Below are 15,194 nucleotides of genomic sequence, written 5' to 3'. Positions count from 1 at the left end.
CAGAGGCAGGATGCCAGTTTTGAGAAAGAGTGGTGAGCTCTGATACAGAAACCTGCCCTCAGCCTCAGGACGCTTGGACCAGGCTCAGATCCCAAATGCAGCCATTGCTTGCGATATTGCCAGGACAGCATTTGTAACTGCCTGTGAACTTCTGCCTAAATATTTATCTACAAGGGAGAAAATGCTTCTGCAATGGGACATTGATTGGCATTTCAGTCTGAATGCATTACTGTCACCAAGAAAAAGGATAGGCAAAACTTGTCATCTTCTCAGTGTTCCTGTCACTTTTCTTGGTTTCAGTATTCTCCTTCAAAAGCTTTTTGGCTGAACAGGTGATACTACTTTGGGAGGGCAGGAAAGAAGCATGCTTTCTAATACACATCAAGGGCAAGTATTCTTTTTCTTTAGGGAACTTAACTTGACTGTCTTCTGAAGGAAGTGAAGGAGTCTATGAGGACAGCCAAAGATGGTTCTTGGCTGTTGTATGCCTCTGTGCCACAACTGCGCGACCTGGGAACACGTTCCCCTTCCTAGAGCCAAGACCATGTCAGGACACAAAACTATCTCTCCAGTTGTACACTAATTTTCCAGTGTGTGGGCTGGAAAGGGATCATTGTGCCTGCTGGTTAGATACTCACCCATCTGACCCATCACAGGAGCAGAGGAGTGCCCTGACAGCCTGATGCTGCTACACTAACAGGTACCACCTCAGAGATACCACTGTATGGTTTCATCTGACTGACGTTCTGGTTTTCAATGAGAATGTATATAGGCAACATTGACTGGAAACTAGATTTTGTTTCAGATTTAATCAAAGCTGAAAGCCCTTACAAGTAACAGCATGTAAGAATGCAGTCCTTTAAAAGCCAAAAATTAATGTGTCTAATCTATGGGTGTACACCAGTGTTTCAGCAAATGTATTATGAAATTGCATAAAACTCTGGCTTCCCAGAAATGCCACAGGAAAGCTAAATAACCAGATTATTTTATCCATATCAAATATACTTCTATTAAAATTACCCACAGAGTCTACAGTGCACTGGCTGCACTAACAGCACCACCTGATCACTCAAAGCACAGCAAGTAGAAAACAGATACTGATGGAAAAAATAGGTCCCAGAGGACGACAGTTGTTCCCTACTTCTCCTGAAGGAGATAATTCTTGATAAGTGCTAGCGATGCTCAAAACTTGTAGCCTCAGTTTTATTAGGAAATTACTTTTTATCTAGGGCAAATCATGTGCTATGGGTGTCATCTGCGGCTTTTCTAAACCTGTTATTTTTATGGGTTTGATCCATTTTTTTTTTTCTCAAAGAAGTGTGCAACTCGAGTCATGTGAAAATTTCTCATTACTTCAACTTAACTGATTTTTGTGACTGAAGTTTTTAATTGCAGTAAGTAGTAGTTTATGATGAGGGATAATTATATTAATTTCTATGCACTTTGACTTCTTTTCCTAGTGTTAGCAAAGAGTCTGTTGTTGCTTGCTGTTTTGTACCCCATTTGGTTTTCTCAGTATTAGTTTTGTTGACCTGTTCTTAGCATTAAAATCTACAGGAGTTTTTTTATTAAGCTAACACTGTGGATGGCAATGCATACAAAACCTTTCGATACTGCTCAGCAGTTTGCAGTGAATTTGAGTGATTTGAGCACACTTACTGAATAATTGCATCTGACAAGGTTCTCAAGCTTTGTCAAAGTTTCCTTTGCCTTCTGATTTTGGTTTGCTTCTGTTTTAAGACGTCCCTGGATGTTTGTCATGGGAAATGAACTTGGCTGTTTGTTTTGTTTTCAGTGACATTCAATACTCTGAAGAAAGAAGTTGAGTATGACAAGTCTGTAATTGTGTCAGTTTTTCTTTTTCCATAGCTAGACATTTACATATCTAACTGTTCTGCTCCTGCACTACACAATGTCCTGGATTTTTAATACAACTCCTCTGTGGCTAGTTTAAGGATTGGGGGTTTTGTTACATTTATAAATGAACTTCATGACTTTTTTAGAGCACTGAGAGGTTTTAATCTGGCAAATGTCAGTGACAAGAAAAAAACTGTGGTATAAGTAAAGGAACCTTTCCCAGTTTGACTCATCAGCATTTCTCTGCCCTTTGGCAGGAGGCACTGTCACTTTGTGAAAAACAAAGCCGCAGTCTACAGTGCCTGAAAAACAAAGGTAATAAAGAAAATCATTGAGTTCATACACAACAAGCACCAGGTTATGAAGCTAAAATCTGCCCTTAATAAATGTTTTTAATAAGATTAAGGAGTGCAGTTCCTGGTTTTAACTGCCTCTTGCTGGTTTTTGCTCTGACAGTTGGATAATCCTGGTGCAAAACTGGCCCTTCTTTGCTGAAAGCAAGGGCACTTTACTGATTTATGGCAGTTGAAGAGCTGACTCTTCATGGTTAGTTAAGAGCAGCAGCACAGGTCCCCAAACATCTGTGAGTAGATCTCCGTGCCCTTGGCGACATGTGTGTACAATTCTGAATTGGCCAGTCTGGGTAAGGTACATTAGCCAAATTAGATACTACTCCTTTAGATATATGGGCTGGCTTCCTACCAATGCACTGAGATGCCAGCTGCCCAAAGTGTTAAATCAAATGTGTAAACACTCCATGCTAGCAATTACCATGGCACAGTTCTCACACCGCAGGCGTTTCCCTGCTAATTAATCAGCACCATTATCAACGCGGGCCTGTTCACCGTTGGCCACAGTGATGAGAGCATCCCTGTGTTAACCGGTAGTTGTGCCCTTGCAGACACTGACAGCATGTGCAGATCTCCGTGGTTACAGGCTGCTGTATTTCAGAATTAACACAGTAAAGTTGCAGTGGTACTTTTGAAGGACTGAGTCAGAAAAGGCTTCACTCGGCAACAGGTGGGCTCATGAGTAAGAAGAGAAACAGCACGCCAAGCTGTTTGAAATTTGCATTTCAAACCCGTGCACTGACACACGTGATAATTGCTGGTTTGGACAAGATGCTCCATCTCCTTAAAAAGGTAGATAACTGACAAACATTAGTCATCTGTAAATGATATCATTTTTCACTGAGTGGCAAGGGGGATCTATGGATGAAGAACTTGTTTGTCCTACATTGCTGTGTGTCTGTTGACTACTGTGGCGTGACAGTATCACTGAGGGGATGAAAAAACAGATTTGAAGCAAAGAAGGCTGCCACCTATGAACCTCTTTTGCTACCTAAAAAAGCTTTTGCTTCTCTAATGATAATTATTCATGAGACTTCTTCTACATCTTTGACTTAAAAATATGAAAGACATCAAGGGATGAGGCAGACAGAGCCTCAGCTTTGGGTCTGATGTCTGGCTCGTGTGATATTTGCTGTCTGATAACACTTCCATAGCTCCACTGAATTGCCCCCTTAGTTGCATAAGTATAAGGAAAAGATTAATCCTTCCCCCCCACCCCCGCCCCCAGTCCTGCTCTGTATTTTATACACCTACAGCTGTAGGCCATCTGCTGGGACAGAAGATTCTACATAAATAAGATGTTAATGTGAAAAATGTTATTTACATTACCTAAAATGAGAACTGTTAGGGAAACATCCAAGAAGCTGTGTATCTTTCCTGTGATGGCTGGATGGAGGTTCCTAAACAAAAAGCAGCAGGCAACCTAATGTTTTCAAGGGGTCCTTTACATTTTTGTAAACTCTTAAAGTTCTGTGGAAAAAAACTTTTGGGGTTCCTTTTCCACAGCCCTTTATGGTCTTAATTGCTCCATTGTATTTACCTTTCTTCTTGTTCTAGTGGGTTCTTTCCCCTGTTTATTGAGGCTTAAAAAATGATTGGGAGGGTCACACACATCTTCCAGATGACCTTCCATACCGGACAAAACCCACATGGAAAAGAGAAATCCTTGTCCACCTTCAAAAGGCACCAGAGTTCAGCTTCCAGTGTGAGCTTTTTCTTTTGCTTTTCTTTCTTCTAGACCCAATTTGATGCCAAAATAGTCAACCATCACATGATCTGTTTTTTGTTTAATCTTTTTACTTGGTCCCAGGTAAAGCCTTGTTATGATCAGCACCGTGCTGTACATCCAGGGATTTGGGCCATACGACCCCATTTTCAGAAGAAGCAGGTTACCTGAACGTCAATTTTAACAAGGTTATGCAGATCCCACTGCCAGCCAAAGGATCTCAGCCAACTCCCCAGCTATGGGATCATTAAAGGCAACAGCTTCTGAGTTTTCACAGCCAGCACTGAGTTGTGAGGGTGTGAAAGTCAAGCAGCTCTCTATTGCCACAGCTGCAGCTGCACCAAAGAGGCTGCACCGCTCTTTTGCTGCAGAAACCCATATCACAGTGACCTCAGTATTCGGGGTCCCCTTTTCTTGATTACACTGATCTAGACATGGGTGACCTGCAAGGAGTCCCCTATTGATTATAATCACTCCTATAATCACAGAGAAAGCAGTTTCTAAGTTTGCCAGACTTCAGTGCTGATACGGCAAGAGCAGTCAGCAGGGAAAAACATGCCATGTCAGCAGCATAATATGAACAAATAAAACCATCATATTATTTGTGGTTGGATGTTTGTTTCATGACTCTTTTGTCACTCAGCCACCCTTCTCTTCATCATGTTTTTTTCTTTCCTGCTAAACCGCTTTGACACATTTTCCACTCTATACGTCACCAAAGATTGCTGCCGTGAGAGCAGCTGTGGTAGGACACATTCCTTCCCCTTTATCCTTGATTTCTGACATTCATAGTGAGTGAACAGCCCTTCAGGGTGTCACTGGGCACTCCTGGGGCTCAGGGATCACCTCACTGCTCCCTGGCATCTTTTCTGCTGAGGATGTAAACTAGGACTCCTTATCTGCTTGCTCACTACAGAATTAAAGCAAATAAAAAGATAAGCACAGTCAAAGCTGTGAGGTCTCCTGCTGGTGGGGTAAGCTGTGAGGGTCTGGCGAGAACATGATATGTCACCGCGATGATTTTTGTTGCTCATATGAGGTCTGATCATTTCCAAATTATGGTGATCCCAAATGTTTAGTTCTTTAAACTTCCATGAAGTATGTGGGCGTTACAGGTTGTTCTTGACAGTTTGAGTCCAGCCACCAGTTATCTAGAGCCTCTGTGATGCTTTTGAGCCATTGCAAGACTTTTTATGGTTGCAGCATCTCTGTTTCCCAGCTGGCTTCCCAGAAACTAATCAGGCAGAAGAGAAACAAACCTGGCTTCTTGTATGACCCTAGGTGTTCACTGCAGCTTGCAGAATAGAATCAGCAGGGCTCCTCGTGACCATCAGTGCCCACACCAAGAGTGCCCAGAGCCATATCCAATCTCAAAGCCGTGTAAGGGACACCAGTTTGGCAAAAAGAGGCAGGCTTTATTAGCGTGAGAGCCACAGCACAGCAGGGACTTTGCTGCTGGATGTAACCCAAGTGACCAGAGTAGAACAATAAGAAAAATAAAGGAGAAGAGAAGCTGCTACACTTCACTTAAGGCAGTAAAACTACCTGATGGCCAGAGGTGCACACACAGAGACTCCACAGGGACCTTGCTCAGTACAAGATCCTGACACGATGTTCTTGCTCTGAATGTTTCCTGCTGTTGGTTCGGCTCCCAGGCTAAGAGCTGCTGCAGGCTACTTCCCTCCTGCCTTGGCAATGGGCTAAGGGCATTGCTTTCATAGGCTCATTCAGTCCTACAATAAAGAGTGAGCCTTCAAGGTAAATGGCAGAAAGCTTATGAGCTCTAAAAGCAGTCTCTCAGCAGCTTTGGGTTTGATAGCAGATGACCCATACTCTGGACAGGTTTGTCTTTAAAATGCTATAAACGTCAAATTAATTCCTCAGCCGTGTTTTAGAGTCATTAAGTATTTTATTGTTTGTTATTTACTCACTGTGTGCAGTTATGAGGTATCTACTATCCTAAAATCCAAGCACAGAGCATCAAATTGTGTCACTTTGGAAGGACCTCCAGCATTGGCCTCCTTTCCTTGCAATGAGTGACAGCAAACAAACTGCTTGTCTTCAGATGCTTTAAAGAACTTGTGTTAATGGTAGTTGCTGATCCTAGTTTTAATGTTTCCACCAGGCCTGTGCTGAAAGACACACCATGTTTAGCAAATGTCTCTTTTGGACTCTCAGTCTTGCAGAACAGGCTAATGAATTTCTTTGTGTACTGCTTTTCATTTGTTGCTATTTCTCCAGCAGCTGTTACAAGAACAACGCTGTCAAATGCTGCACTCCAAGTCTGCATGCATAAGAAAGCATGCATGTGCAAAACGGATGGAGAACTTTTATTTAGTTTTTAAAAAAATCAGATGCCATTGCTTTTTACCTTAATGAAATTCTGATTATTCAACAAACCAGTCATGGCAGCATGTGGCTCTTTGCAGTGTGCTGCATCGAACCCACATCACACACCCAGGCTCCTGTGCACAGAAATCAGAGATGCATGCACAGGGCAGGGTTTGATACCTGAATTTAGGTGCGGAGAGACCCTCCTTAGGATAAGAGTATCCACAAAGATTCATAGGCTGAAATGGAAACACACAAGAACTGATACTGGGTTAAGTGGTAGGATGCAGCTTAAAACATGGAACTTTCCTTTCTTCAAGTTATGCACAGAAGTACTGCAGTAGCCTTCATTAATATACCTAATGAGTTAGCTTTTCCCTGGGCCAGTGGGATTTGGGGTCAAGAGTCAAGAACAAAGAGAAAAATATACATAAGCCATGTTTTACATGATAATGCTCTGGTCACCCACTAACCAAAAATGCTGAAATAGCTAAGTAAATGAATTCGTCTGATGCAGAACCGCATGAAAGACTGTCTTAAGGAGCTCCCCACTGCAGACTTGCCACTCTCTGTTTTTTCCCTAAGGACACCAGCTGTGGTTTATCCTCTCCTCCCCTCCTTTCCCCACTTAAAAAGTGCTACATCTCCATTCCCAAAGCAAAGAGAATCTTTAGTTACCAACACTTAAAAACTACCAAATCTTCCTAGGCTGAACCTCATCTCAGTAATACACAGGGAGGATGCACCACCCTTTGCAGAGCCAGTCTCACATAAAAGAACTCAGGCTATAGGGCCCTATCAAGACACCCTTCTGGTTCGTCCTCAAATAAAGGATTACCCTCCAAACTCTGTGCTCCAAATCCTGGATATAAGCAGTGATATGTGGGCAGCATTTACATCCATTTCCTGGTTCCACATTCTGCAAAGAAATGGGGTAACTGGTCTACATTTTGTTGTTCTATCTTCCTGGCTTTGGATGACTTTTTCCACTTGTTTATACTGCACTTTTAGCAGTTTATGTGATCTGTATATGGCTGATCAATTATAGCTAGAAGCTTTAAATCTGGGAAAAACTGCAGAGAAAATGTAGCACTTAGCAAAGTGCTGATGGAGGCACACCCAAACAGAAATTTAACCCTCTCTTATCCATAGAAGATCCTCATGGTGCTCAGCGTTGCAACTGGGCAGTGAGAAAAAGTTGTGTTGGGAAGACTGTGTTTCTCTTTATGACCATTCCCCACTCCCCTGCCTTGCTAATTAAATGCAGATTTATTTGGCTTCATTGATGCTAACAGGGTTTATTGCTGCATGGGGGTATGTGAATTTTGTGAGAGCTTTGTCACTTCTAAAGGACTGATAGCACAAGTGTTGCTTTGCACACTTGTGTCAAGGCATGTAAGGCTTTGGGAAGATTTCTCCTATGTCTTTTGCGAACAATACTATTCATAACAACATCCATTCAGCATTTCATGCCATGGAGTACAATTATATGGTTCTCTGGTGTGCAGGTTCAATGCTATTAATCACAAAATGTTCCACACTGTCTCTGGTTTTGATGGTTTTAGCTGGGAGAGCTGTTGTATTTGGCTCATGACACCTCTGCCTTGCTTGGAGGGATCGTTCTTTAAATAGCAGATAGAAAGGGACTATCAAAAAAGCAGGTTTGATTGCACACTCTGTGGTGCAGAAAGAAAAAGGGCCTGTGCTGGCCTCTTCTGTTGCAACCCGGTGTAAGCAGCCATGATGGACCTTGGCTCTTGAGCAAACCCAGCACCTACCAGCTCTCAAAACACTGATTTCAGCCTATTAATTTTACACTTGTTAAAACCAAGCTCAGCTCTCCAATTTACTCAGATGACATATCAGAGTGCACAACTACAAGGAGGCAAATGATTGCTGTCTTTCAGGCTATCAAAGCAGCCCCACATTAGCCCTGTGCTCTGCCTACATGGCCCCTATACAGTGTTACATAAAGCAGGGCCCTTTTGTGTCTTACCAGTTATATAGTTCCTTGGGTAAACTTTGTTTATAAAATCAAAAAATGAACCCAGCATTTAAGGATTCCAAAATATGGTGTTATCAAGACCTAATTACTTTTCATTTGCTTTCCTAATAATGGGAAGCATAGCAGAGCGTTGTCATAGTGGCTCATTTCTATAATCACTGTTGGAAGAGTCTGCTGGCATTTATATTGTGAATGAGTCCATTTAAAAAAAGATAGACTTATTATGGATTAATGGGAAGCAAACATTCAACCTTACAATAGCAAAAAAATAGCAATATTATCCTTGCTATCTGCACATTGTCTTTACAAGAGCACATTTCTTTGTGTTGCTGGGTGGTTCTTTTTTTGGCAGTGAAGAGTTGTTTTTAATACTCAATGATAAGAAGACCCTGAAAAAATAAATAGGCTTGCTGGGATTGGGGGTGGGTGGGTGGGTGTGGGACTGCCCTCAGTAAACCATTATGTTTCCATAGCTTTACTCTTTCAACAGCCTGGCTCTGGAGTCATGACTCTATATGTTTATTATTATATTATCATTGTATACATTGACAGTCTGACCAGTAAAACTCCACTAGCATCATTCCACAAAATGCTGGTGAGAGAAAACAGTAATTAACCATCCCAAACAGTACTTGCTGAAACTATTTTCATCTGTCAAGGAACTAACAAACTGCAGTGAGTTTGTACATATGGCCCTTTCTTTCTCTTTTTTTTTTTTTTTTCCTTCTGTTTTGTGGCTTTCTCCTCTCCTGCCCCCTTATTTTTTTTACCCGTGTGGCATCTGTTGGCATTACACTAGGCCACAGAATATTTGGTTTCATTTTTCATGGAAGGAGATAATGAAGCTAAAACCTCATCCCCAATTCACCAACAGACTTGATAATGGTCTGAGCTGGTGGCAGGATGGGAACAGAAGCTTGAGAGCAATTGCTTTCAAATTCCCAGTACTAAATTATAGTCAGGCCACCACTGAAACTGCATAAATTAGCTGTCCCAGTTTAATCATCTATAATAGCTTCAACACAATTTCTGTATGGCCTTCAGAAAGGTGAGGCAAAACGTACATTTGGTTCTGGGTTGATGCTGCATCACCCAGCTTTTCCTCTACCTCCCTGCCACTCCTTCCTTATGGCTTTCCAGACTAGCAGACCCCAACCCTTTTTTTTTTGTTTGTTTTTTTTTCCCCCCTTTTGTTTCCCTTCTTGACTAATTACAATCAGATTCTGGGCTAGTCCGATTACCAAGTCAAAGTTCCTTGCATTTATAATGTCTTGGAATACAAACAAGGGTGAAGACATGATTTTCAGAGAGGCAAACTGGTATTGGCACTGAGTGAAGGGAACAATCTAGCACTTATGCAGCCATCAGCGCTTTGGAAAATGTGTGCATGTTTTCTTCTAAGGTTGAGTTACCTGAATGCCATGAATGATGCGAGGTGGGATTGACTCTAGCTGTCTTCCAGCTGATAGCATGGCTTGCTAGATGTCCCCTAGCTGAGCAGCATCTGGATGTTGTGGGCAGGGGTGATGGGGCTGGGGTTGCAGAGTCATGCTGGTACTCTTGGCCATGAAGAGAGAAAGAACAGCAGTGCTGGTTTGTGAAATGCACCTCGGGCTTGTAGCCTCATATGGAAAAATACACTTTGATAGAAGGGAGTAACTGGCAGAAAATAAGGGAGAGGGACAACTCAACTTGATTCTTCGTTCTCATTAAATTAGTGGAACTCCATTGGCTTCACAGGAGTTATTTCTAATTTGCACTGAGATAACTGAGGTCAGAATCAGACACAAAACGTATTGAAACCTTTCATTTTTACAGTTGTGTGATGGTTCTGTGAAAATAGCCCAGATACTGCTGTATTGTGCTGGACTACCAATAGGCCAGAGCCCAGCAGTGCATCATCCAGCACCCTGGTACCCTGCCCACAAAAGAGAAGCAAAGCACGGCAACGGTTTGTAACCAGGGTCTCGTCATGCAAAACTCTGCTGGGCACCAGCATCAAGCATATAATGCCTTTTTCATAGAGGTATGGAAAATCCATTAGCAGAATTAATCTCTGCTTTGAGAGGTGACCTCTCCACAAGAAAAAATGCTCATTCAGTTAAATACTGTTTGCTGATAAGTAGTTTATGATGGTGCTGAAGGCCGGCATTGCCATGATTATTTATACTGTGTTACATGTATCTGCTACAGAGAAACTGCAGTGAGGGTGCTCCAAGCCTTATTTTTCAAAATGAAACGTTCACTCAGCCGCCAAGCTTGTTTTTGTAATTAATAACATTTAAAGTGACAGAGGCTTAGTTTCTCCCTACAACTTTTCTTTCAATACTATTAACACTGAAGAGATTCATTGACTTCTTTCAGTCTGTACCAGTTAAACATAATTTAACATTACTGAGATTTGCTGTTCCTTGATTTTTTTTTTCTAATACTTCAGCTACACGGATTGCGCTTTAATCAGATAGGAAATCAGCAGAGTCTGGAGGAGGCAGGAGAACTGAAACCTGAGAAAGTCAGTGTGTTACAGCAAGCCAGGCAGAGTCAGTGTGCTCCGTGGTGGCTCCGAAATCTATCTGCTCTCTGTTGACAGCTGAATTTTCATAGTGTGGACTTTGCTCAGGTTTATATGTGTACTTCTGTAGTTTTGAGTGGCTCAGACTGCACTATCTAGACATGTACTGAGGTAACCAGGAGCGGAATCTGATTTGCAAATTAAACTTAACCGTGAAACCAAAATAATGACTCCACAGTGAAGTCATTAACATCATTCAAAAGCCTTTAATACGTTATGAGTAAAATTTGGGCTGTACTGCTTCTGTGCTCATTCAGAACCATCAGAAAAAATGAGCCGCTTTATAAGAAATAAGTGATATATTATTTAAAAACAGAATACCAAATGTTATTCTTATAATTCAAAAACCTGTTTTTGCTAAATAGGTGAATATATTATCGAAACAAATAGCTGTACGTTCACCTATCTGTATATACATTCTGTACAGGCATGGGCTTTCTTCTTGACCATTTGCAGTGATTTAAGGTTCTGGAGAGACAGCATTGCTGAATGCAGCAAGAAAATCTGTGTTTCAGTAACGCCCAAAGCTGTTGGGCCTTTCTAAGAAGAATAAGGTCTTAAAAGTAGCAGAAATCCTTCATGAAAGCATGCTCCCAAACTTACCTTTTAAGGAAGTTTATGATTCAGATAAGACTGGAAAGAATTTCCTAACTTTCAAGCACTTACTATTTCTATAAACAAACTGAACACCGGAACTTTTGATAAATTGCTCAAGAGTTTACCCACTGCACACTGCAATATATTCAGATGCAGTGCCTATGTCTTCTGCAGCTAGGGTCTGGTAAAGGCAGCGGGTAGAAAGATGTGCTGCAGTAATTTCATGACCTGAACCATAGTTATTCATTTTGGTGTATCCTGTTGTATTTCTACCACAGCCTCTAACCACACAGCTATGATTCAGCTGGGAAAGTAGAGGGTTTGTTTGCAGTGACATTTTGGGTAGTCCAAAAGCTGTCTTTCCCGGCCTCAGCTGCATGAGCTCATTCGCAGCCTGCCTCGGAATTTGCGATACAGCTGTTCACCGTATGCGTCTTGACCCTCAAGCAGCTCCGCTATTTCACTGAGTTCAGCTTCTCTTTCTAGGCTTGTCTTTGTCGATCAAAATTAGAGACATGAAACATAATATAATCACATTATACCTAATAAGAAGGAAAAAAAGCAGGAAGTCAGAGCTAGGATTTGGTCTGGTTGTTCATGGTGGAGAGGCTCTGGTTTTGGGGCGTTACGGATGGACTGGGACACTAGTGCCTTATGTCTTCAATATTGGTACCTTTCCAGGCAGAAATCTCAGACTTAAGGGTTTTAGTGAGTTAATGAGCATGACATTGATGATAATGTTAAAACTGATGCTTAATTTTAGTTCAGACTGAGTCCTTACTGACTAATTTGAGAAGGAAGGGAAGATTGTAATTAATCAGTCTGAAGGCAGTGAAACATTTCATGAGGGCCACACTTATACAGTGTGATCATGAACCAAGCCTTAGCTTTGCAGTGCCATTCCTGCACTCTGAGGAGGTGCATGGGTACTTGGCTGGCTTCAGCGCCAAAGGCAAAGCACTGAGTGACACCTTTACCTGGCTTTTGGGTTCAAGTGGTCGTATTCTGCAATGCCTCCAGGATTGTGTCCTCTTGCACAGGGTGGCTTAGGCATTTTCCCAAGCTTGTGTGGCAAGCTTGAGATCATACTCAAACTACATATCAAAGGACGGTGTGTATGTATGAGGAATAAAGCTTTTAACCATGTGGAAAGTCCCTGCTTTGGAGTACCTGTTCTGTAGTAGGATCAGAATGATTGTGTAACAGAGTGTTTGTTGGCCATTTCACAAATATTAAAGTGGGTTTGCTAGAAAAGTGATTTGCTAGGAAGGCAGATGTAATTCCTGCTTAAGGTGTCACATACTTTCAGCTGGGCACACTTCTGAGGGGAAAAAAAGTCCTGAGTGAAGATTTCAAGGGATTTTTCAAAGGATGGCCCAACCTATTAGCATCAATTGAGCTGCTGATGCTTTGATCTTCTGCAGAGGGGATCAGGCAAAGCAAGCAGGCAAAGAGGGAGAAAGGAGGAGAGGAGACAAAACCTGTCAATGGTCCAAATGCTCTTAATGCTTATGCAATGTGTATGGTGGTAATTGTCTTTCTTGTTTCCAAGCCAACTCATCATCTTCTTCATTTGAGGTTTTTCACAGGTCAGTGTAAAACATTTTTCTGTAAATCCCAAACCTGACAAAAATAATCCTTTATTGTTTAGCACTTAGTTAGTGCTAAAGTGGGTCACCAATTCTAAACAGAAAAAATTTACTGTAACCTTTAGGGGAAAACAAAAGCACATCCTATATCAAATCTAGGAAGAGTCACCGAAGTATGTAGGTAGATCTGGCAACATATTTTTCTGGTAATTAAAAGTCAGTTTGGCAGTCGGATGAAAGTTTCTGTGCTTGTCAACTTCAAAATGGTCTGAGATCACACTGAAGGTTACTTACTGTTAAGCAAACTCAGATAAGCTGTGTCCTGCCCTGGAAGACAAGGCACTGTGGCAGTACAGACAAAAAAAAAAGATGCTTCCCTCATGGGAGATATTCAGTAAGTAATTAGTTCATAATATCAAAAATCTTAATCAAATTTAGATATTTGATGCCTGATTCCAGAAAGTGAGTTGCTGCTGGATGTTTTGAGCAGCTGACAATTAGAAAAAGTATGTGGCAAATTCTTTCCTTCTGTGACTCTAGCAAGCGTATTAATTTCAGCAAAGCCAGGCTGGCTTATGCTACATGTATGTATGGCTACATGGGACGTCCTCAAGCTGTGAGATGGGCTGATGAGTATATCATAAGGATGAATTATGATATTATGATTATACTACTATGATTTATGAGTATATCATAAGGCTGATATATTCTTAAAATTTTTTATCATGTCCAGCTCCATTTTAAAAGCAGTTTGGTTTTTTTACTACTGTTGTTTCTTTATGGCGAGCAAATGTAATGTGAAAATTGCTGGAAGGCATTAAATGTGGACCTCCAGACTATCACTCTGACAGACACTTTGGTAACAGCACAGCCACATTCTGATATTTCTTAAATGTTATTTGTTCTTTTAGTATTCTGTTCTAATTCTTGTTTCCCCCTTAATGGTCAAATAACATTGGTCTAATTAAAATCAGGCAAATATTTTGTATCATGTGTAATAGGTAATATAAAACACATATGTAATGATTTAACTGAACATCTAAGCCTTGGATAAAGAAAAGTTTTCATCTGGCATTAACTTCCCAGTAGATGGAGTAGACGGAGACCAACGACTGTTGCCAGTCCTGTCAGAGCTCGCTGATAGATGCTGCATGGGTAGTGCTGGCCTTTCTATAGGAATTATTCAAGCACAGTAAACTCATGATTTTTTTTCTTTTTCTTTGATAGCTTTCATTTGCATGGGAAAATTATCCTCATTGATAACAGAAGAAGATAGAACAACAGTAAATTTTTGTGGTACTTCTATAAGAGTGTCCCAATCTAATCTCCCATTTGGTTATGGTAGTTGGATTAGTATGAAACATTAGCAAATTGGGTCTCTGGCCTCACAAAACCAAACACAAATATTTAACCTGGCAAAGGATTTTTCAGCAACAATCCCTCAAAAGTCTACGAGAAAATAAACCTTGAAATACTTTTAAACTGATAAAATACTCATGTGCCAGGCTTTAGCCACTGTTCAAGAATAGCAGAGAGGAATTCTCTCCAGCCAGGGATATCTATTTAGAAACAGAGATAAAAGTGTTTTATTCTGTTACAAATGCTGAGAAAGAGACCATGTAAATTCCTACTTTTTGTCTGCAGAATTTGAGAGGTTAAAAGTAAATGCAGGTAGTTTTCCATAGCTCTGGCTGTGTCCAGTGTACCCAAGTTTTAAAACAGTGCAGTGAGAGGAGATGGCTAAATCAGTCAGTGGCCATCAACTGGAGGAACAGGTAAAGGGAGAGCTATTTTACTGCTGAAAGAACAGTACTAGTACTTCTTTTCCCTCCAAGGTTTATGACTGTAAACCACAGCACAAAAATATAAATCCCTTCCCCTTGTTTTCCAAATTTATGTATCAATGGTGCTTTTTTGTTTCTAAACATGTTTGCTACTATTTCTGTATTTCTTGGTTTATTAAACAGAATCATTTACAAAACACAATGGCAGCACTTAAAAAAATTAGAAAATACACACACAAAAACTCACTCTTATATGCATTGGCAGGTTATAACAAATATGTGAAATTCATTCTCAGAAGTTATTACTGATATAAAGGATCTGACAGGAATTGAGAAAGTATTTATGTAAATTCACATCTGCATTATGCAAGATTAAAAAATAA

This window comes from Athene noctua, chromosome 4 (genome assembly GCF_965140245.1).
Source record: "Athene noctua chromosome 4, bAthNoc1.hap1.1, whole genome shotgun sequence".
Taxonomy (NCBI): domain Eukaryota; kingdom Metazoa; phylum Chordata; class Aves; order Strigiformes; family Strigidae; genus Athene; species Athene noctua.
This window is presented reverse-complemented; position numbering follows the sequence as displayed.